This window comes from Xenopus laevis, chromosome 7L (assembly GCF_017654675.1).
Source record: "Xenopus laevis strain J_2021 chromosome 7L, Xenopus_laevis_v10.1, whole genome shotgun sequence".
Lineage (NCBI taxonomy): Eukaryota > Metazoa > Chordata > Amphibia > Anura > Pipidae > Xenopus > Xenopus laevis.
The window spans coordinates 45903049-45925849 of NC_054383.1; the positions used below are offsets into that span (position 1 = coordinate 45903049).

Genomic DNA, 22801 nt, shown 5'->3' on the forward strand with positions numbered 1-22801 from the left:
GTTTGGTGCTGCTGCAGCAGAAAGCTAATAGGCCTGAGGATGTAATTGCAAAAGCTTGCTATGGGTTGGCCTGCGTTCTGCATTAACTATTTACTGTAGGCAAGATGATGCTATTGTATCTTGGACTGGAGAAAATATATTTTTAATGAACATCAGGTTATTTAGTTTCGAAGGCTGCAATGAAGTGGAGGGCCTTGAATCCAACCACAAAACTGTATGAAAGGTAATATTTTTATGAACATATTCCGTATGATTATTTTATTTATTCTCATATTATTTTATTTGCTTGTCAAGAACATTACCTGCTTTAAAATGATACAGGCCCAGAGCAGAATATATTCTGTTGTTGATTTTCTATAATAGCAGAGAGAATCGGTGTTCTGTGTGTCTTTATATTGTCATTTCTTTAGTAAATCGATTACAGTTCACTCTCTAACAGTAATTACAGTCGAACTTTGTGTTCTGCACATTTCTCTTTAAACAGTACTTCTTTCCCATTATCAGTGCTTTATTGTTACTGTGTAACAGTATAGGACATGGAGGACATGGAGGTTTAGAGAAATAATAAAAGAAATCAGTTTAATTATATGTAGGAATTGCAATGTTTGCCATGGTTTTTATCCAAAGGTGTGTCTCTATAGAATCAACCCCTGTTCAGTAAGCCTTGTCATCCATCTAGCATGGGTTTATATAAACTACTTTGATGAAAACGCAATATAGCTATGCAGCAATATAAACTATACCTGTGTTAATTATAAGTGTGTCCTGTGATACCTCTAAAAATATATTATTTTCTTTTGTTGCTATAATATTTAAAATAATAGTGTACATAAAGCATTAAATCTCAAGGTAATCGTCTCCTCCCTGATTATGAATAGTCATGGTAGCAGGGAGATGAAGCCTAATGCTGCCTCCAGCTGCAGGTAGTATTTCACATTTCACATAAGCCTCTTTTATGGTACCTAGGAAACAGAAATGTAACCCTAAGCAACTTTAAAGGAACAGTAACGTCAAAAAATAAAAGTGTTTTAAAGTAATGAAAATATAATGCAGTGTTGCCCTGCACTGGTAAAACTGTTGTGTTTGCTTCAGAAACACTACTATTGTTTATATAAATAAGCTGATGTGTAGCAATGGGGGCAGCCATTCAAAGGAGAAAAAGCTCAAATTACACAGCAGATAGCAGATAAGCTCTGTCTGTCTAATGGTGTTATCTGTTATCCATTCGTTAACCTGTGCCATTTAGCCGTTTTTCAATTTCCGCCATTGCTCCACAGCAGCTTGTTTATATGAACTATTGTAGTGTTTCTGAAGCAAACAGATCAGTTTTACCAGTGCAGGGCAACAGTACATGATATTTTCATTACTTTAAAACACTTAAATTTTTTGGTGTTATTGTTCCTTTAAGGACCAATAATCACTTCACTACTTTAATTTGCATTAATTTGCAACTGATTTAATTTTCATTAAAAAAGAACTCCACCCAAAAACAGTCGTATTTTTGCATAATGACAGAAAATGTAATTCTAAGGAACTTTCCAATATACAGTATACAAATGTGTGATTTAAAGATTTCAGTGACATTTACATTGTCAGCTACTTTTAAAAATAAAGTTGTTGTTTTTTTAACGTTGCTCACATTGACTTTTGATCTCTTGTTATATAAAACAGAGGTTTTAGGTGGAGTTCTTTAAGGAATAAAATATTGTACCATTTCCCATGAATAGCAATCTTAAGTTCCATCCTCTCTAACCCCAGGGGCAGTGAATTCCTAAGCACATAATACAGGGGTGCTGGACCAACCACTACAATCGTAAATGGTGAGGGCTGTAAAACAGAAAAAATGTCCTATGTCTACTGTATGTGGTTTGGATGTTCTTTATGAAAATCTCACAAACCCCCAGCGAAGCCACCACTGGGGGGGAGGGGTTCAAAATAAGTGGGATTCCAGACTGGTTCCCCATGGTGAATGATGTTTCTCAAAAGGAGCAGGGGTTAGCTGATAACATTGGGTGTGTCTGAGAGGAATAAGGAATGTTGATTGGGGTGCCAACTAAGTACAGGTATATCTGCCCTCATTCTCTCCTGAATCATGTATACAGTCAGGCTACAGGTTTCTACATCTTATCTGGGCAGGTGAATATTGTCTCCTAAGGTGAGGCATGTTTACTTTGTAATGAATGAAAACTAGATAGGACTATTTTTCAGGCATTATGAATAAGGTAAGTTTAATTATAACAAGGAGAGAGCTTGGTAAATTAGTCAAAGGGCTCCTAGACATATGTGTTCCTTTATTATGTTTTACAATACTTTATACAATAAACAGTAAACAATACTAATTTTGAAGGGGCAGTTCACCTTCCCAGAAAATATAAAAAATTATATTTTGAAGATTTTAACATTTGCCTAAGATAAGTTTTAACTCCTTCTTCCCAAGAGAACCTCAATATAGAGGGGGGTTGATGATCCCCTTGATACATTTATTGATGAATTTATTAAGAAAGGCAGCTGCATCCCCTATTAAATATGTTCTAGAAATGCACCAAATCCAGGATTTGGCCTTTTTCAGCAGGATTCGGCCGATTCCACGTGCCTGGCCAAATTGAATCCATGTCCTTAAAATCACTTGACTTTTCGTCACACAAACAAGGAAGTAATCTTTCACCTTTCCTTGCCCTGATTTGCATATGTAAATTAGGGTTCAGATTTGGTTCAGTAATCTGCATGATCTTTCAAAAAGGATTTGGGGTTCGGCCAAATCCGAAAATAGTAGATTCTGTGTTCCCTGTGCTTTACTGAAATGGACTTTCATAACTGATACAGTAAAACTGAGATGGTCCTGGTAACATTTAAGGGTGAACTATAGCAAACAAGGGTAAGTTGTGCTCACCACTAATTTTCAAGACCATTATGAGGCTGTGACCACAAAATACAGCCAGAGGACCTCTTGTATTTGTTAAAGGGTGGACAATTAAACCTTAAGCATTAATCTTAGAAAGCTATTTAATATCATTATTTTAGGTATACTTTTTGAAAATAACTGAACTGAAAAAAATGTCTTTAAGGTGAACTAAGCATATGCTTTTCTGTATGAACACAGCAAACTTTCAGTATAAGATAATTTTTTATTCATTTATTTCCTCTCCATAAATAAGTAAAAATATACCTTTTCAGAAATGGCATACAGTTGTAAAAAGGTACTCTTTATTGTGTGTCTGCCTCGTTTACAGCTTAGCTTCTTTCAGTGTCTGTCAAAAATAAGATGTGTGTGAACAGGTTCTGCAAACAACTCATTAAAAATAAAAGCCTTCCCCTCCTTTATCATGAATAATTGATCATCTTTGTTTTTAAACATACCACAACAATGTGCTTGAGAGTATACCCCCATTAGGTTTGTGTGTATTGTGCATGAGCTATAAAAATAAAAGAAAGACAAAACAAAAATACTGCAGGATTGGGTGGGAATTGTTTTCTCTAGTTCTATAGTATTTTTTTAAGTCGGCAAAGGGTTATAAGGGATGGAAAGTGCATTTAACATTCACATATTTGAATTAGTGAAAGAAAGTACAGTATAAACCAAATCCAGTGGCATAACTACAATGCACCAGGCCCCACTGCAAAAAAATCTTTGGAGGGTCTGGCGCACTGCACTTCCCAAGCCATCCGTCCGTCTGCACGGCCATGCCCTCTTCCCTGCCCAGCGCCAGAGAAGCCTGCATCCCCTTTCCCCGGCCAAGTTTTTATATTCATACTGAACAGTTCCTTTAATAAGAATGCAAGCAAAATGGGTTTCATGTTTTTGCATGTACTGATATTTTGATTTTCGCGATTTATGATTAGCAAACGCAAATCGATTAAAAGTTTCATCTCTCCAGCTAAAAGTTAATAACAAATGCCAATTCGATTTTTTTCAACATTGCGAATTGAATATTTGCTTCTTGATAACTCGTTTATATATATATATATGAGTTTTTTTATATGTCTCACCTGACTCGTGAAATAACTGTAAACAGTAAATGGACCGACTCAAGACTAATCAGCAGCCTGTTAACATAGGAAATAATAAAATATAGGTGCCACAGTATAAACCAAAAAAGGGAGTGTGTGGGTGCATTTCTAAGGCTAAGTTGAAATATTCCCTGGTACCCTGTCTAAGTAATTCAGTATATATGCAAGTGCATGTGTTTACAAAAACAGGGGTTTTTAGTAACAAAGTTATGATCATAAAGTTAATAGCCACTATACCATGTCAAGGTAAACCCCATGTTTACCTCTTGTGATAGTATAAAAGGACTTGTACCTCTGCATAGTAGCATTACTTGGAGTAAGTGTCTCCTGAACCTTGGTTTCAGTCTGAGGGTTAGATTCTCCCGCGCCACTAGCTTGCGGCTTTTAAGAGAGAGAGAGAGAGAGACTGGCCAAACAATGAAATAATGGAAAAACAATAGTGAAGGCAAAGTAAAGTTGTGTGTATAGGTGTGGACTTGGAAAGTGTGTATGTATGTGTGTGAGTATAGGTGTGAGTATAGGTAGGAGTATAGGTGTGAGCAAAAATAAGTCAAAAATACAAGCTAAATATAGGTGTGTAATAGGTGTAAACAAACACTATAGGGCTGGAACAAGAATACAGAGAAATAAAAAAAACTCTACATGCTATTTGAATAAAACACAAGGGAAGCATGACGTTTATAGAAAAATTGCTTTTATTTATTGTTGGCATAAAATGCAAGGTAAGCAGATTGCAATGTACTTTTCAGTAAAAAGCCAAAACAATATAATACCAATACGGTACATTCCATCCAGCAAGTGAGAAAATATGATCAGAAATCTGCAAGTGAGAATCTCCCAAACATTTCAGCATAAGCCTTTTTCATGGGGAGTTCTAGTGTTTTATTTAAACAGTGTGCAGAGTCATTAAAAGGCTGTACACTTCATGGAATGCTAGGATTCAAGTTTGAGAACATTTGATTATAATTTCTTAATTTCTTAATTTCAAACTCAACAGAAATTAACACATTTGAGATATGTCTTAATATTAAAAACAGTTGAGGAAATTTGAAATTTTTTGAAATTTTTTTTTCATAAATCTTCACCAAGGAAGGGATACTAAGATGTTTTTACCTGCTCACTCATAAGACTGTACTTAAGGTGAATAGAACATCACTATGATGAGGAATGAATGCATGGTCTTTGACGCTTATAGGGACAGTATACTACATTTTCAACACAGGTTCAAAGAATGGGTCTTGTGCTAGACATACTTTTGCCTGTTGTATTAAACATGAAAAATCAGTGTTTTTCTTATTTCCTGAGATAAGGAAGGCAAACAGGAAAACTGAAGCTACTCCATGCTTGTTAGAAATCGGATTGCCAGAGCACATATAGGGGCAAATTCACTAAGATGCGAAGTTGCGCTCAGGGGTAGCGTAAGGTTGCGAAGTTGCGCTAGCATTGATTCGCTATGTAAAGCGAAGTTACGCTAGCGAAGGCTAATTTGCAAATTCAAATTTCAATGGAGGAATACGTATCAGCACTACAAATGCCAAAAAAAACTTCAAATCATCAAGTAAAAATTTTAATTTGCCCTACACATGTGCCCACTGTCTAGGTAAGTTGCCATGAGTCAGGAAATGTAGGGGGGAAGGAGGGGAGCCCCAAAAAAAATTTCGATCTTTTTCAGCCTATCACCCATAATGTAGAAAACACTCCAGTGTTTTTTGGGACTTAAAAAAAATTTTGACTTTTTTTGAAACAATCCCTATCTACTCTATTGCGCTTCGCCAGGTCTGAGGTGGCGAAGGAAGTCTAGCGTAAAAGGTAGCGTTCAGTACACTGCGCAAGTTAGTGAATTTGCGTAGTTACGTCGCTAGTGAAAATTCGCCTAGTGTAAGGGTGCGAAGTAACACGAAACTACAAAACTAGCGAAACTACGCCAGCGTTCGTTAGTGAATTTGCGCAGTAACGAAAATGGCAAACGCTAGCGAATTAACGCTAGCGTTTGGCGCTTCGGCGCTTAGTGAATTTGCCCCATAGATTCTATTTATCTAATTATATACCTCACAAGGATCAAACATTATAGAGTAGCTTTGGTTTCCCTGTTGAGCTCAAACCAATAGATATTTTGTGATTAAAACAAAAGGCAAAAAGTATGTCCAGCACAAACCATATTTATTTAAATCATGTTTAAATTTGAGTATACTGCTCCTTTAAATAAGTAGAAGACACAGCAAGCAGGGTATGGCATCAGAAGAGGTACGTGCCTGGCGCCCCTCTGCCTTTGCGCCCTAGGCACGTGCCTCTTCTGCCTACCCCTAGTTCCGGCCCTGCCCTGAAGTCTCTGAGAAGTAGTTGTGTAAACCAGTTGCATAGCTTCACATTTGCTACCTTTTTAAAGAAAAGAAACATAATACATTCATGCTTATAACTTACTCTCAGAAGCTTGTCATAAGCCATCAAGAACATGCCATCTGTTTTATATATAGCTCCCTGAGCTTGCTGTGTCTTCACACTGCTTCAGGGAGATCCAGTGCAACCCTTATAACAAAAAATAAGCTCCTGTTTATGAGCAAATCAGTCACAGTTAGTGCAAGGGCACACTTGTTTGAGCAGTGTACAGTACCTCTGTGACATGTTCATGGAAAAACATGTTCATGGTGTTCAGACATAACTAAAGTCGGATCTAGTTCTGTAGCTCATGCAACCAACCAGATGTTTGCTTTTGCTATGCTTTACTAACGTCACTAGATTAGTAAAACCAAGCTGCTGACTAATTCACAAGTTATAGGCAAATTTGGAGTCCTTAGTTCTAGATTACATGAGATCTGAGACAATATAGACTCAAACCAAACTGTCATTTTTATGGTGCTTTTACGTAGTGGTTCATCTTTGAATTAACTTTTAGTATGTTATAGAATGGCCAGTTCTAAGCAACGTTTCAATTGGTCTTCATTATTTTTTTATTTTTTTTTATTATTTGCCTTCTTCTTTTGACTCTTTCCAGCTTTGAAATAGGGGTCACTGACCCCTTTTAAAAACAAATGTTCTGTAAGGCTTATTATATTATATATACTTTTTAGTACTCATCTTTCTATTCAGGCCCTCTCCTATTCATATTCTAGTTTCTTATTCAAATCAAAGAGTAAATGCTAGCAGTGTCGGACTGGGCCGGCGGGACACCGGGAAAAAACCCGGTGGGCCCCGGGCTCTTGTGGGCCCCGCCGGCCCAGATCCGCTACTTAATTTGGCTGCGCGACCCCACTTTGTCGGGGGTCGCGGTAGAAAAGAGGATCTGCGCATGCGCACAAAGGTATTGCTGCGCGTGCGCACAAATGCGGCGCCGCGCGCATGCGCACTGCATCCGATGAAGCACGCCGGAGCAGCAGCGGGGGCCGGAGCGGGGCCCTGGGGCAATAGCCCCGGTGGGCCCAAAGCCCACCAGTCCGACCCTGAATGCTAGAGTAATTTGGACCCTAGCAACCAGATTGCTGAAATTGCAAACTGCAGAGCTAATGAATAAAATGCTTGATCGCTCGAAAACTCCAAATAATAAAAAATGAAAACCAATTGCAAATTGTCGCAGAAAGTTCATTTAAAGGTGAAAAACCACTTTGAATTATGAAAAAAGCAATACAAACTGAAAACTTTATAATATAACAACAATAAGGTTAGCTACATACATGGAAAGGCCCTATCTTGTATTTTGAACTATTACCCATTGGTGGAGTTTTTCAAATGTATTTGGTAAAACAACAAACACATGGGGGCAGATTTACTCGAGGGCGAAAATTCGCCAGCGATGGCTTCACACCCATCGCTACACTTCTCCAGGCAAAAATTTGCTCAAACAATGCTAATTCACTGGAATGCGGAGTTCACGAAGATACGCTAGCGTTCATTTCTGCCTAGCGCAAATTTGCTAGAGGTCTTGCCCTCAGGTGAATTTGCATACGGTGGGAAATTTAAAGTTGAATGGATTTATATGTTGCAGCAAATACATTACATTACACAATTCCAGGGACCTTAATAAAGAAAATAGAGTTGTTATAATGCCCTACAGATGAGCCCACTGTATAGTTAATGTTCCATATGTTAGAAAATGTATGGGGAAACACGGTTACCCCAAAAAATTTTTGCAGGCTATCACTCTGAAAAAAGGTAAAGACGCCAGCGTTTTTTAGACTTAGAAGCATTTTCCACTAAAAAATATGATAGTAACAGACGATTGAGGAAGATCTATGCATTTGAGTGCACTTTGCCTGGTCTGAGCTGGTGAAGGCAAGTCTGGCGAAAGAGGTAACGTTCAGTAAAATCCGCATTTCATTGAATTTGTGGAATAATGTCCATTCGCCAGAGAAAATTGTCGCCTGGCGATAGAGTGCTAGTGAAGTGACACATATGCCCGTCAGTAAATTGGTGATGTCCCTGCGGGCTGTAATGCTAGCAAATTGACGCTAGCATTAGCCACTTCACCCTTGAGTAGATCTGCCCCCTGGCCTTATTAATTGCATTTCAAACATACTGTATGTACAATTTATCCTATTAATAATAACAATTCAGCATTTTCAGTGTATAAATCCTTTTTTGATATTGCATTTAGAGGGTTGCATATTTTGAAAGCTTTTTCACCTAGTCCACATATAATAAAAGTTTAAAGAGTATTAAAATCAGTCGTATTAAAGAACAAGAAAAGTTAGAGGTGGCCCTAACCTCATGCCAGTGATATTCTTCTTTGAAAAAGCTGTAGCCTGAAGTCGTTTTCAGCACAGTGGGTCATTAGCATCTCTCCCTAGCTACCCAGGCATCTCCTGCACCAATGTTCCCTCTAATTTCCTCTTGGCTATGTGTGCAAAAAATTCTTTTGTGTGTACATTTTAAACTGTGTGCACAGGTCAGAATAAATGCAAAATTGTGTGCGCTGGTCACAAAATTTGTGTCCATGCACATGATCGCACAGCTTAGAGGGAACATTGTCCTGCACTGAATCAGATTTTCAGTTTTGCCACATTTACAGTATAAAACTTTTGAAGCCAGTTTTGTACTGTGCATGCCTGGGATGCCTGGAAAGCTATATGAAGATGGCAACATCCCTCCCTGCTGAAAATATTGGTGCATTTTCACAAAAGAGGAACACCAGCCTCAGTATGCAATTATTGGCACCATCATTGACTCTAGCTTTCTTATCCTAAATAGTAAGCTGCAGGTTGGGTTGGCAGCCCCTGACCTTAAATTTTTTTATCTAGCTCTCACATATGATCATACACTAAGGGGCACATTTACTTGGCTCGAGTGAAGGATTAGAATGAAAAATACTTCGAATTTTGAAGTGTTTTTTTGGCTACTTCGCCCATCGAATTGGCTACTTCGATCTTCGACTACGACTTTGAATCGAACGATTCGAACTAAAAATCGTTCAACTATTCGACTATTCGATAGTTGAAGTACTGTCTCTTTAAAAAAAACTTCGACCACCTACTACGCCACCTAAAACCTTCCCCATAGGCTTTCCAAGTAGAAAATAACTGATCCAAAACATTGGGGCATTTTCACATGTCTTCTTAATCTATTCAATGTTGGTGTGCACAGTATGCATACTGTAACCCTTATTGTGCTAAAATGTATGCTTTCTGATTGAACATATAATATATATATATAGTTACATAGTTACATAGTTAAATTGGGTTGAAAAAGACAAAGTCCATCAAGTTCAACCCCTCCAAATGAAAACCCAACCAAATATATACTATATAGAGTATTATTTGTACCATATACAAATGAAACAGATAATGATCAGACCTGTCAGAAAATCTGTCCAACAAGGGATTACACAAACCAAGTACAGTAGGCTAAATAGACAATACAGCCAATAGGACTGGTACCTTCAACTTTCTATGTGAATGGCCAGAACAGCCATATATCTGGTTCCAGTACTGTCGCTTCTTTTTTTTGACTGGATATGCTTTTTGGTCTGTACAACAAATTCATGCATTCACATTCCAAAGCAATAGGATGCACAAAACAATTGTGTTGCCAAGGTTATGAAGTATGGGGGAACAGCAAGATTTTAAAAGGACATAACTTTAATCAAATTAACAAACCATCTTTCATGTCTATGGCATACATGGCATTTTGATATATGAGGTTCTCTCAGGGTGGCCTGAGGTGATCAAAAAGGCATGTCACTGCTTGTATTCTATGCTGACAATTACAGTTGGGCACATACTATTTGGCAGTGCTTAATGGAGAACCATTCATTCAATGATCAATGGCGAATAATTTTAGCTGGAAGTTGTGTCTGCTGTTTTCACTATTTTCACTGTATGCCACACTTAGGGACAGAGTTATTAAGGTTTGTAGCTTTGGTTCAGGTTAAATGATGTAAAGAAAAGTGAGTTCTTTAACACTTTGTTTTTTTGCAATTTTTAAAGGTTGTATTTTGCAAGATTATTTTTTGAAAAAAACCCACTTTCAAATAAAAAAATCTCACAAGATAAAAAAAGCAATTGAAGCAAGAAAATATGAACTTACTTGCTTTTTTACATCATTTGAGCCAAACTGGAGAAAGGATCCTTAATAAATCTGTACTCCCCCTGTGGAAGAGGGCAATTAAAATGTTATAATATCATTCTGGTCCCAAATTTGGTCTCCATTATAATCTGTTAAATGTTAAAATATCTGCCTAAAATAGAAGTTGTAGTTAAAACAAGATCAATAATGAATTCAAAAAAACATATTTTAGGTCGCTGACTAATTCAATTTGTGTCCTCTTGACAAAAACAGAAACAAAAAGAAACCCTGATATAAATGAATAAAAATAACTCTAGGTGATATAGAATAATAAAATGTGTCCTATTACAAGTAAGTGGAAGAACACCCATTCACCCGTAAGCTCAGTCTGCCAACTAAAATACAATTATACAAATTACTTGCATACTTAGTGCAGCAGAAAACTGGTGTTATTCATAAATGCTCTGCAGTTTGGATGGAGCCTATTTGTACTTTCTTAATAAGCATTTATGTATTATTTCGGTGATAGAATGTTTCATCAAATTGTTGATAAGACCTTAAGCATAAAATGGATCCACTTCCTCTTGGGAGCTCACCATTGCCAGGCTTCCACTCCAGGCTTTCCACTGTCACAACTGAGTATGCATCTGTGTCCAATTATACAATAGGTGAGCTCATCGTGTTTGTTTCTATAATTCAATATTAGTCTTACTGGAAAAAAATATGAAAAATGTATGCCAGATACGCAAAGACTCTAAGTGGCTTTTATACCTGATTTTATGGCATTCCATAGAACAGAGGCAATGGGCATGTCTTTGTAACTAAATATAAAAAAAGAGATAAAAATAAATTGTTAAATATTTATATAATTCCTAGTGAACCCTCTTTGACTCTGTGGTTGCAAAACTATTAAAGAGAACATGCTAGAAGCACAATCAGCACAAATTAATCATTCTTGTTCTCACCCTTATTATTGCAACATATTCCACAGTGTTGTACAAGAGAAGGTTGTTCATGTCAAACAATTTACAAATGCTGACTGGTAGAAGTTAATGAGGGCCCGCCCTAAATATGTGTCAACTCTTATCCAACCTAATGCTTAAACTTAATTCATTGTATATTGTGAAATATCTGTTTATCAGGGACAAGGAGTGGTATAACATGTACATAAAGCAAAGGGAGGAAATTAAAGGTATTTTGATTGGGATATACTGACATTGTTGGACTGGACCACTGGGATACCAGGAAAACTCCCCATGGGCCCTGGTGTCAGTGGGCCCTCCTTCTTCTAAACATTTGGCCTATTTCATGGTCATTGCCTATTTCTATGAGAATAAAGAGACTAAATAGATGGAAAAATAGGTTATAGTATGTAAAGAGAAGAGAATAGGAGAATACAGGTTGAGTGAGGAGAGGAAGAAAATAATATTTAGAGTGGGCCTCTGGTCTAAAGGTTTTTGGGTGGGCCCCTGGTCTAGGGGTTTTTGGTGGGCCCTTGGTTTCCCAGTCCGACACTGTATACTGAGGTACTTAATGTAAAGATTAATGAAACAAAACAACATTAATTCAAGCCAGAAAGAGCAGCTCAGCAAGCATATGGAGTGTGTGTAGAGGAGTGTGAAAATAGACTCCATGAAAGCATTTTGTCTCAAACTAATATTACAATTAGAAAGCTAAATATACAATTAGAACACTTACTAAGCTCCTTGTGCTTTCATTACTCTTAAATATGCAAAATGGTGACATTTTCCATAAATATTGTGCTATATTGTCATCAATAATAAACCGTGCTTGCTAGTGTCATATGTATTACTTAGCGGCAGATTTATTAAAGTATGAAATAAGTGCTCACCACAGAGATACTCATGCACTTTCTATTTATTCCTATGGGTGAAAGTTACTAAATCGAAGCGTGAAAGTTCACTATTTGTTAAATATGCTTTTAAAAATCCCATAAGAATGATTAGAAAGTGGGCAAGTTTTTCCTTGGTGATCTCTAATCTCACATATTGATAAATTTCATTTTCACATGGTTCAAAAGTGCACCCTGAACCTCCACACAAGGTGCTATCCATGCCCAAGAGGTCAGTAATAATCAGTGATGCCATCCTCACCCTGACATCATGCACTCCTGTCATTGTGATCCATATCTCCCACCTCATATGCCATCAGGCATTATAAAACAAACTTGCCAAACAAGCAGATCTTTAAATGTATAGCAAGGTTAAGAATCCTTAGAGGAGAACTATCATGAAACTATATATGAACTCTTAAATATTTTGAACATAATGCTCCCAAATGATCTTGCTAACTGAATACGCATTGCTTCAGCCACTGGGTGCACGCTATGCAGTGCAACAAGCATGTTTCAGCAAAGATTTTGTGTTATTGCAAATTAGTAGACATTCTCTTTTTATTTGCAGAGTGACACAACCAACATGTTTACGTTTGGAAAACTCCACAGGATAATTGCTGATGTAAATTTCTGTGGCTACGCTTTTTCAGTACTGTTTTATATGAGGAGTGTGGCAATCTAGAAAAAGAAGTCATAAGTTTGCCTGCATAGAATGAAGGCTTCAAAGTGTGTTCATTGACCATGGTTTGATAATGTGCCCTACATGAGTAAGGGCATGCACTTCAAGCTCTTGGGCGTCACTTTGGGACAAGACAACTTACTGTGTCATGGAGAGTTTTGTTCATGTCCTGATGTTAGTCTGAACTGCAGTTCTAAAACAGCAACATAATTCTTTTACTAAAAAAAAGGATTTTTCTAATAGAATTTTATTTAGTAGTATATTTATTTTAGGGCTTTTTAAACTGTGCATTAATATTGTGGCAAGTTTCCCTTTTACAATTAAGTGAAATCATATGCACACAAACTTCAATATGCATTGTGGCATGTAAGTGGATTAATCACATTTTAATCTTTTATCTTTGTGTCCAATGAAAAACAGACATACACATACATTCTTTCAGGAATGGACACTAACTAAAAAAAAGGAATGGAGAATGGATTCTGTTGACAATTCTATGTATATTACTGCAAGAATCACAGCTGCAGCTGTGAGATTTCTGAAGAACAAAGGTTCATTCTTGTTACCAAAGACTATTTAGACACTTATTAACACTGTCTAGTATCCTGGCAACTTCCCTAGGGAGAGAAACAAAAAAATTGTTTATCTCAAATATGCAATTAAACTATAAAATATGGGTAAGCAAAGAAAAATCACCACTGTCTCACCATCTGGATATGCGGCATGTCAGCTGATATTTTACATATTCAATAGACCCATAGATACCGCACCTCGGCATAAAAAATAGATTTTTATTAAGAGCCTACTGGTGAGTATCTCTAAGCTACACACATTTATTATTACCATTATGCATTAATAAAGCACCAACATACTCTGCGTTGATGTACAATAGAAGGATGCATGCTTTAAAAATAAATTACATACTGACTGATACTGACCAATACAGGAGGCAAAGAAGGCCCTGCTTGTTAGAGCTAACAATTTAAAAATGCACATGCCAACATAAAAACAGATTTCCATCAAACAATTAATTGCTCATTTTTATTTTGACACAATAATATACAAAATCTTCTATTTTGTGTTGAAAGATTAGTAATAATAATAACTAAGAATAACAATAATAATTAGTAATAATAATAGGCAAGTGTTCATTCAGGCCCCTAGGGGCTAATGTGTACAGTCTGTATATCCATCTTGATTCCAATCTCAAGAGTTGCAAATCTCTGTCACTACCCCATCTATTCAGAGGTACATGATCAATTATCATGTGCCAAAATTGTGGTAAAGAATGTTTGGCTTTTAGAAGGTGTTTTGTGATGGGTTAACCTGCCTTCCCAATGGCCAAAGCAGATCTGATGGCACACCTGTGGTTATTCATCTTTTCTTGGTAAGTTGTACTGCTGCCAGGAATCTACTGATTCCTGGATTTCTGACCCTGCCCGAACCTCGACTTTTCTACTATATGCCTGCCTTCTAAACTCCTACCTGGATTCGACTACGCTTTGTTCCTGAACCCTTGTCTGTACTGTGAACTTGGACTTAACTCTAAGCTTCCTCCTTGGTCCAGACTACTCCCACTGGGAGCCGATAGGCCCCTGTGACAGTATAATCGGGCCATGGACCCCACTGAAGAAGCCACACCAGATGTCGGAAGAGCTCTCCGGGGATTGGCATCCGGCATGGATGTTATGAAGAATGGACATTATCCTTCCTTGGATGCCCTCCACCTCTTCGGTTGTGGTAAATCCTCCCGCTGCAGTATATCCTCTTTCTGTGGTTTTGTCAGCTGGTGAGCCCCGCATTCCACCACCGCCCAGCCATAATGGAGATACTCAGGCCTGTAGAGGCTTTGTGAATCAATGACTTATCCAGTTCGAGTTTCAACCCTTGCAATTCTCCAATGAGCGGGCTAAGGTGGGATATGTGATGAATAGATTGGAGGGTAAACTGCTAGTGATGGTGGGTGTAAGGCACTGCAGCTCTGTCATGGAACTTGCGGCCACCTCCCCCTCAGCCTATTTAAGTTTGCACAGGTGCAGTAACGATGCGCAGTTATACTTACTCTATCTGGAAGTAAGGCTGGTGTCTCTCATGCTCCAAGATCTTCATGTCAAGAATCATCTTGCCTGCAGTCTCCTGTTCCCAGTCCTTCTACCTTTTCTCAGCCTTGCCTCATCAGTTTCCTGGCCTGCTCCAGCACCTCACTTGAACCGGCATCTTCAAACTTTTGCTCGATCCGTTGCTAGACAGATCTACCCTAGCAATCACAGCTTCCTTCTCCTCATTTCAGTAATCAACATCCAGCTTCAGTCTCCAGGCCATTGCTAACAGTTTCCTCTTCCCCAACAATTCTTCCCCGGCAACATCCATAGCAACGGTCCGCATGGCAATCCCTCTTTACCTGCGTGAGTTATAATAAGCTTATATTCACTACTGCATTGTTGTTGCTGCAAAGACTGTTATTTCACCCCTGCTTGATATCTATATCAAAGACTGTGTATTGAATCTTTACTTGCACCCTGCCTGTGTCTACATCAAGTCTGTGCTCATTACTTCATGCTTGCAGCCAAGACTGTGCTCATTAACCCTTGTCTGCAGCCTGCCTGTGTCTACATTTAGACTTTGCTCATTAACCCCTTGTCTGCAGCCTGCCTGTGTCTACACCAAGACTGTGCTCATTAACCTTTGATCTATTGCCTATTTCTGTTAACGGGGGTACAGATGGTTACTCCCCAATCCAAGACTTTCATGCTTGTTCCAGTTACCGTGTGTATTGCTACTTACCTTGAGTATTAATTTGCTCTCACTCTATGTACAGTCAAGTTTCCTTTCCTAAAAGAGGACTTATTCAAGGTCATATCTGCTCCTCTGATTTCCTGTAGGAAGAAAACTACTTTTTCAAAGACTGTTTACTTTCTAAGGACTTTCCTAACACAGTATACTCTCCTAGAAGCTCCTGCTTATTTCCAGAACTACTGCGGGTTTTCCTTCTTGGGATGTGCAGGGATTGTACTTCTATGAGACCTGAAAATAAAGAGTTTAATTGAATTCATCACGGTGTTCTTATTGCTGCACAATACAGGGTTCAACTAACACATTAACTTCCTAACAGTGGGAGAGGAATTCGCCTTTGACCTTTGATGCCAAGGCTTTCCTGCAGTCATTTTGAACTGTTTTTGATGCTCCTGGTCCATGGTCTTCTACAGATCCGACAAAGCAGCCGCAGTGCCAGTGAGTGCTCAATTGACTTTAGAACCTTGATGGCAGAAACCAAGTGGAATATTGAGGCTTATGAGGCAGTGTTTTATCAGGGTCTTTCGAGTAGATTTAAGGGTGATTTGGTCTTGAGAGATCTCCATGAGCAATTTGAATATTTGATTGCTCTGGCTATCAAGGTCGACACACGACTTAAAGAGCATCAAGCTCTGAATTTTTCGACCAGTTGAGAGGAGCTAAAATCTTCACCAAGCTGGATCTTCGAGGGGCGTATAATCTAATTTGCATTCGTGAAGGGGACGAATGGAAGACAGCCTTCAACACTCAAGTATCTTGTTATGCCATTCGGCCTCTGCAACGCCCCAGAAGTTCGTGAATGATATCTTCCGGGACCACTTGGGGAAATCTGTGGCTGTGTACCTAGATGACATCTTAATCTTCTCCAAAGACTTGGAAAGTCATCGCTCCCAGGTGAAGGAGCTACTCTCTCGTCTAAGGAAGAACTTTCTCTTTGCCAAGTTGGAGAAATGCATTTTCAAGGTGTCCAAGATCCCTTTTCTTGGCTACATCATTTCCCCAGAAAGTTTTGAGATGGACTCCACCAAAGTCTCTGTGATCCAGAAATGGCCTCTTCCATTGAGCACCAAGGCCATACAAAGATTCATCGGGTTTGCGAACTACTACCGACAGTTCATCAAGGGGTTCTCTTCCCATCCTTGCTCTTATTCGAAAAGGGGGTAAGCCTAACTCATGCCCCCATCCAGCCATAGAAGCATTCCAATCCCTGAAGGATGCTTTCACCTCTGCTTCAATCCTTCGACATCCTGATCCTCTGTTACCCTTCTTCATTGTGGTGGATGCTTCCGATGTTGAGGCCGGTGCTATTCTTTCCCAAATACACTCTGCAGATGGGAAGTTACACACGTGTGCTTACTTTTCCAAGAAATTCTCCCCAGCGGAGCAGAACTACGATATTGGGAATCGTAAACTCCTAGCAGTAAAACTTGCTCTTGGAGAATGGTGACATCTCTTGGAGGGTGCCCCTCATCCAGTCACCATTTACACTGACTATAAGAATCTGGAATTTATACAGACTCTCAAAAGACTGAATCGCCGACAAGCGAGGTGGGCTCTCTTGTTTTCCCACTTCAACTTTGTTCTGACGTACCACCCTGGCTCCAAGAACCGGAAGGCAAATGCACTTTCCAGAAGTTTTATTCCTGAAGATCACCATACTGAAGCATTGGAGCCTGTTATTCCTTATGCCTCACTGTTCCCTCGCTTTGCCAGTCAAATCCTGTCCGGTCAGTCATCTACCCATCCAGATACACCCATTGGAATGGCTTTTGTGCCACCCGAACTTCGTCTTCCCCTTTTGCAACAGACTCATTGTTCCAAGCAGGCTGGACATCCTGGCACTGAAAAGACTTTTGAATTATTGAATCATCTTGTCTGGTGGCCGACCATATGAAAGGATGTCAAAGACTTTGTTGCTGCCTGCACTTTTTGTGCCACCTCCAAGCCAAGTCATTCCCGTCCCAGTGGTTTGCTTTAACCTTTACCCATACCCTCACGTCCATTGACTCACTTAGCCATGGACTTTCGTGGAGTTACCATCCTCTAAAGGGAACATATGGGTAGTTATTGACCACTTTAGTAAAATAGCACACTTTATTCTTCTTCGTAAACTTCCTTCTGCCATTGAACTCTCTCAGTTGTTCATTCAGCATATCTTCCGACTTCATGGATTTCCAGTGGAGATTGTGTCTAACCGGGGTTCCCAGTTTGTATCCAAGTTTTGAAGATCGTTGTGTAAGAATCTGGGTATTGCCCTCCAATTCTCTTCAGGCTATCACCCTCAATCCAACGGGGCAGCAGAGAGGGTAAATCAATCGTTGGAAAATTTTTTATGAAGCCATGTATCCCTCTGTCAAGATGATTGGGCCGATCGCCTTCCTTGGGCACAGTTTTCTCATAACAACGTTTGTTGCCCTTCTTGACCGTGTATGGACAACATCCGCAAGCTTTTCCCCAAGACTTTCTCTTATCCGATGTTCCAGCGGCCGATGATCACGCAGCACACATGTTGGCCATTTGGTCTGCTACCAAAGCCAACTTGGAGAAAAATTATGCTGATCAGAGACGGAAATCTCCTCCTTTATATAAAATTGGGGATAAAGTGTGGCTTTCTACAAGGAACATTTGTCTCAAGATTCCTTCCCCCAAGTTGGGTCCAAAATTTGTTGGTCCTTACTTCATTGTGGAGATTGTTAATCCCGTGGCTGTAAGACTTCAGCTTCCCCCTGATATGCGAATACCTAATATGTTTCACGTATCCCTGGTGAAACCGGCAATCCTTTATCACTTCTGTTCAGGACAATCTCCTCCTGCTTCTGTCTCTGTGGAGGACCAAAAGAATATGAAGTGGAGAAAATTATTAGATCCAGTGGAAGGGTTTCCGTCCAGAGGAATGCTCTAAAACAGGTTGATGTCCATGCCCCTCGTTTGGTATGGGAATCAGAGCCGGGCCAACCCGGCCAGGCGACCTAGGCAACCTGGCCGGGCACGGCGCCGGCTTAGTGTGCGCCGGCGCGCATGCGCGGAAATATGCACCAGCGCGCATGCGCGAAACTACGCACCGGCGCGCATGCGCGAAACTACGCGCCGGCACGCATGTAGGGAGACAGGACCAGACACAGGGTAGGCGACAGAGCAGGTACGTGCCTGGCGCCCCCTCAGCTTTGCGCCCTAGGCACGTGCCTACTCTGCCTACCCCTAGTTCCGGCCCTGATGGGAATTCTACAAGCAGTTTCCAAAGAAATCACAAGATGGTGGTCCGGTGGCCCCCCTGGGGGAGGGGATACTGTCAGGAGTGCCTGATGGAGCTCCCGTCTTCGGTGGTGTCAGGTTCCAAGATGGCGGCGCCCATGACCCACATGGTTTGACGTCATCGTCTTGATGATGTCAGGTGCTTGATAATTCCTGTTCTACTGATTCCTGGATTTCTGACCCTGCCTGAACCTCGACTTTGCTACTATCTGCCTGCCTTCTGAACTTCTGGATTTGACTATGCTTTGTTCCTGAACCCTTGTCTGTACCGTGAACTTGGACTTGACCCCTAAACTTCCTCCTTGGTCCGGACTACTCCCGCTGGGAGCCAATAGGCCCCCGTGACATAAAGCTAATAAGTTTGTTCAATATACCCAACCAAGTGGTGGGTTTTTTTGCTGGAATTAGGTCCTTTACCATAAGTAAATCTCCAAGGTTACTGCCCTGTCTGTAGCCCATAATTGGTTTTGAAATCCCTGTGAAGAGTCTGATCTTACAATTTCCCATCTTCTTTATCAGAACAATCCTAATTTCCTTGCTGTCTGTAGAAAAGATGTGAAAATGAAGGGTGGAGTATTTGGAGTGTCCCAAGGTTGAGCTTCAATAAGTCATGTTATGTGTGCCTTCTCTTTCTGCTTCATGATCAGCCTATTGTCATAACCTTGTTCAAGTAACTGTTCTGCTATTTCATTCAGTTATAGCAATGCTCTGTCCTGGTCAGAATTGTTCCTAAGGACTCGAAGTAACTGCGAATACAAGACCCCCTTGAAGGTGGGGTGAAAGTGGGGTGGTGTGCATGCATGCAAAATGGTGTTTCTATCAGTACCTTGCAGAACAGGGTAGCGGCTAGTCTGTTACAATCCTTGTATATTTTCATATTTAGAAAATGTATAGAGGACTCACTGAACACCATAGTGAATCTAACTGGAGTGGTTAGTGTGTTCATACTTAAGGAAAGCAAATAATTCTCATGAGGCGCCCCACCAAACCATACAACAGTCATCAATGTAGCATTTGTAAAAAATTCTGGATTTATGGAAAAACTTTGAGATCATTTTCTGCCATGTGCAAATTTGAAAATGAAGGCGCTAAATTTGAACCCATATCAGTCCCAGCTGTCTGCAAATTAAACTTATCTTTAAACATAAAGTAATTATGAGAAAGAACAGGGTCAAGCAGAGAACAGATACATTAGATGGGAGGGTTCCTATGGAAATACTGAATGAGGAATTGTTTATGGCTGTGATACCTACGTTGTGTGGAATGATGTTGTATAGACTGGCAAAGTCCATGGATACCTGGAGGCATCGTTACTACTACACTAGCTATGTATTTGTATACATATACATATATACATACATATACATATCTGTTATCTGGAAACCTGTAATGCAGTTCTGAATTACGGAAAGGCTGTCTCCCATAGACTCCATTTTAATCAAATAATCCAAATTTTACAAATAATTTCCTTTTTCTCTGTAATAATAAAACAGTACTTTGTACTTGATTCAAACTAAGATTTAATTAATCCTTATTGGAAGCAAAACCATTCTATTGGGTTTATTTAATGTTTAAATGATTTAATAGTAGACTTAAGGTATGGAGATACAAATTACAGAAAGATCCATTATCCAGAAAACCCCAGGTCCCAAGCATTCTGGATAAAGGGTCCCATATCTGTATATATGCTGCACTCACTGCTAGCTTTGCATAAAACATCTACTAAAATTACATTTTTTAGAGGCTAGATGTATCAGTTGAAATGGTCACAGCTCATCTCAGCAATAGCCAAATAGCCAATGATAGTTGTTGCTAAGATAAAACCATCTCTGGACTGAGAGTCAAAATAGGCCCTGACATTTCAGGTACACAGAGGCCCAATCAGCCCACACAGAGGCCCAAACAGCCCCCACCAGTCCACTAAATACTGACTTTCTATGGCACCTTATATCAGCCCCTCTGGCATTTGCCAGAACCCACAGATTGCCAGTCCGGGCCTGGATAAAATATTTAATTTTCAGTACACCATTTCCAAAATAATGTGGCTATAATACCTCTAGCTATACACAAAACACTATGATATGTTTCACAGAACTCATGTACATTCAAGAAATGGTTGCAGTGCAGATTATTGTAAACACCTCTAATTTAACAAGAACATGATGTAATGTTCATTATGTAGCATTAACTTGGTCTTCTCCTTGACTGCCTCAACTGATGGTGTGTTGGTTTCCCATTGGGTTGCCAAATGGAACCTATCTGCCATAATGCTGGATACGTTAATTAGGTGAATTACTGAGTTTGCTAAAATTGCCCCGCAGAAGAACACTGGATCCTTTCTGATTGTGGTACACAGGCTTTTTGTAACAGAGAACGAGCACCACAAGTCAGCAGTCATATTGCACATTTACCAGACTAGAAGAATAAATCTAGTAAAGTAAAAGGCCAGCCATACATGGGAGAATACAAGCTGCCAAACTGGCCCCTCCAGACTGGTCCATGTAAGCAACGGTTTATACAACCCATCCAACAGATATGCGAAAATGAACCATATATCTATCAGGAGCATTAAAGGGGTTGCTCACCTTTAAACACCTTCAAACTGTTGTTCTCAGATCACCAGAAATGAAGACTTTTCTAATATTGAAGTGGAAAGTTTTATGTTTCTATTTGTGACTGTTTTTTTAATATTGAAGTGGAAAGTTTTATGTTTCACTTTCATATGTCTTTTTAAAGCAGCTCAAGGGCAGGGGCTGGCTAACTCTGTAACAGTTCTAAATTGATACACTTAGTTATACATTTCTTATCTTTGGCCCTACTGAGCAGAATCCCTGAGTTTCAGTAAAGGCGGCTGTTAGAATTGATAATATTCCACAGATCATGCTGCTGAGAAATGTATCAACTAATGGAGCAAATTATAACAGTTCAGAATCTGCGCCTGAATTACTGAGCTGAACTGAAACACTAGAGACAGGAACATTATTAATCTTGAATTTTGGAAAAACAGTAAAAAATAAAAGATGGAAAGTAAATGAAAAAAGTCTATTTCTGGTGAACAATCTGAAAACAAATCAACTGAAAAACGTGTTTGGAAGGTGAGCAACCCCTTTAAAAACTGTATTAGCCATTGATGCAGTCCTCAACCCAACAGGTTCCTGTAGGCCAATAGTGAAGATCCAATCATTGGTTTCTGGACTAGCCCAATAGGGGCATGTTTTGGTGGTCAAATTGGGCAATGTCACCTTAACCATTTTTCTAAATGAAGAAGGCCATACAACCTCTTTAAAAGTTTGCAGCACCAAAGCAGTGCTGTTTCTGCCTTGGGGTCTCAGATTGCATTTTACAAAGGGAAGCAAAGAGGCATACCTAGTAGCCAAATTTCTGTATGTAATTATTTTCTAAATATGCATGTGCAAATCTTCCAGGTTCGCTGTGACATTGCAGATCTTATGAAGCTCAGAACGTTTCATTTATTCACATGCCTATAAGGGAAACAATAACGTTGCTCATGTAAGAACAGAAAGTCCTATTCCAATATATGTACCAGGTCTTAAATAGGTCTGGGAATATAAAGAGTTTATAGAAATGTATATAATATATATAATATATCATGAAACTTTAATGTTAGCCACTGTTTTCTAAACTGGTGTTTTCTAAAATGTAATTGCCGCCTTAAATAGCTGTAATAACTTTGCACAGTACTAAACATTAATGTGGCA

At 39.3% G+C, this 22801-nt stretch overlaps 1 protein-coding gene and 1 long non-coding RNA gene across 2 annotated transcripts in view; one reads left to right on the top strand and one right to left on the bottom strand.

Moving 5' to 3' along the window:
* The first annotated feature begins 201 nt into the window (after positions 1-201).
* The window catches only part of ccser2.L (coiled-coil serine rich protein 2 L homeolog), a 95835-nt gene continuing 73235 nt past the window's right edge, over positions 202-22801 (top strand). Inside the window, exon 1 of the mRNA XM_041568904.1 lies at positions 202-223. The gene's annotated coding sequence lies outside the window, so the exon portion shown is untranslated. The remainder of the gene's footprint in view (positions 224-22801) is intronic.
* Positions 15210-15908, bottom strand: LOC121395404. The gene is made up of 2 exons (XR_005962460.1): positions 15822-15908; positions 15210-15438 (listed from the first exon to the last, which is right to left on the bottom strand). It is a non-coding gene; the product is annotated as an uncharacterized LOC121395404 (long non-coding RNA).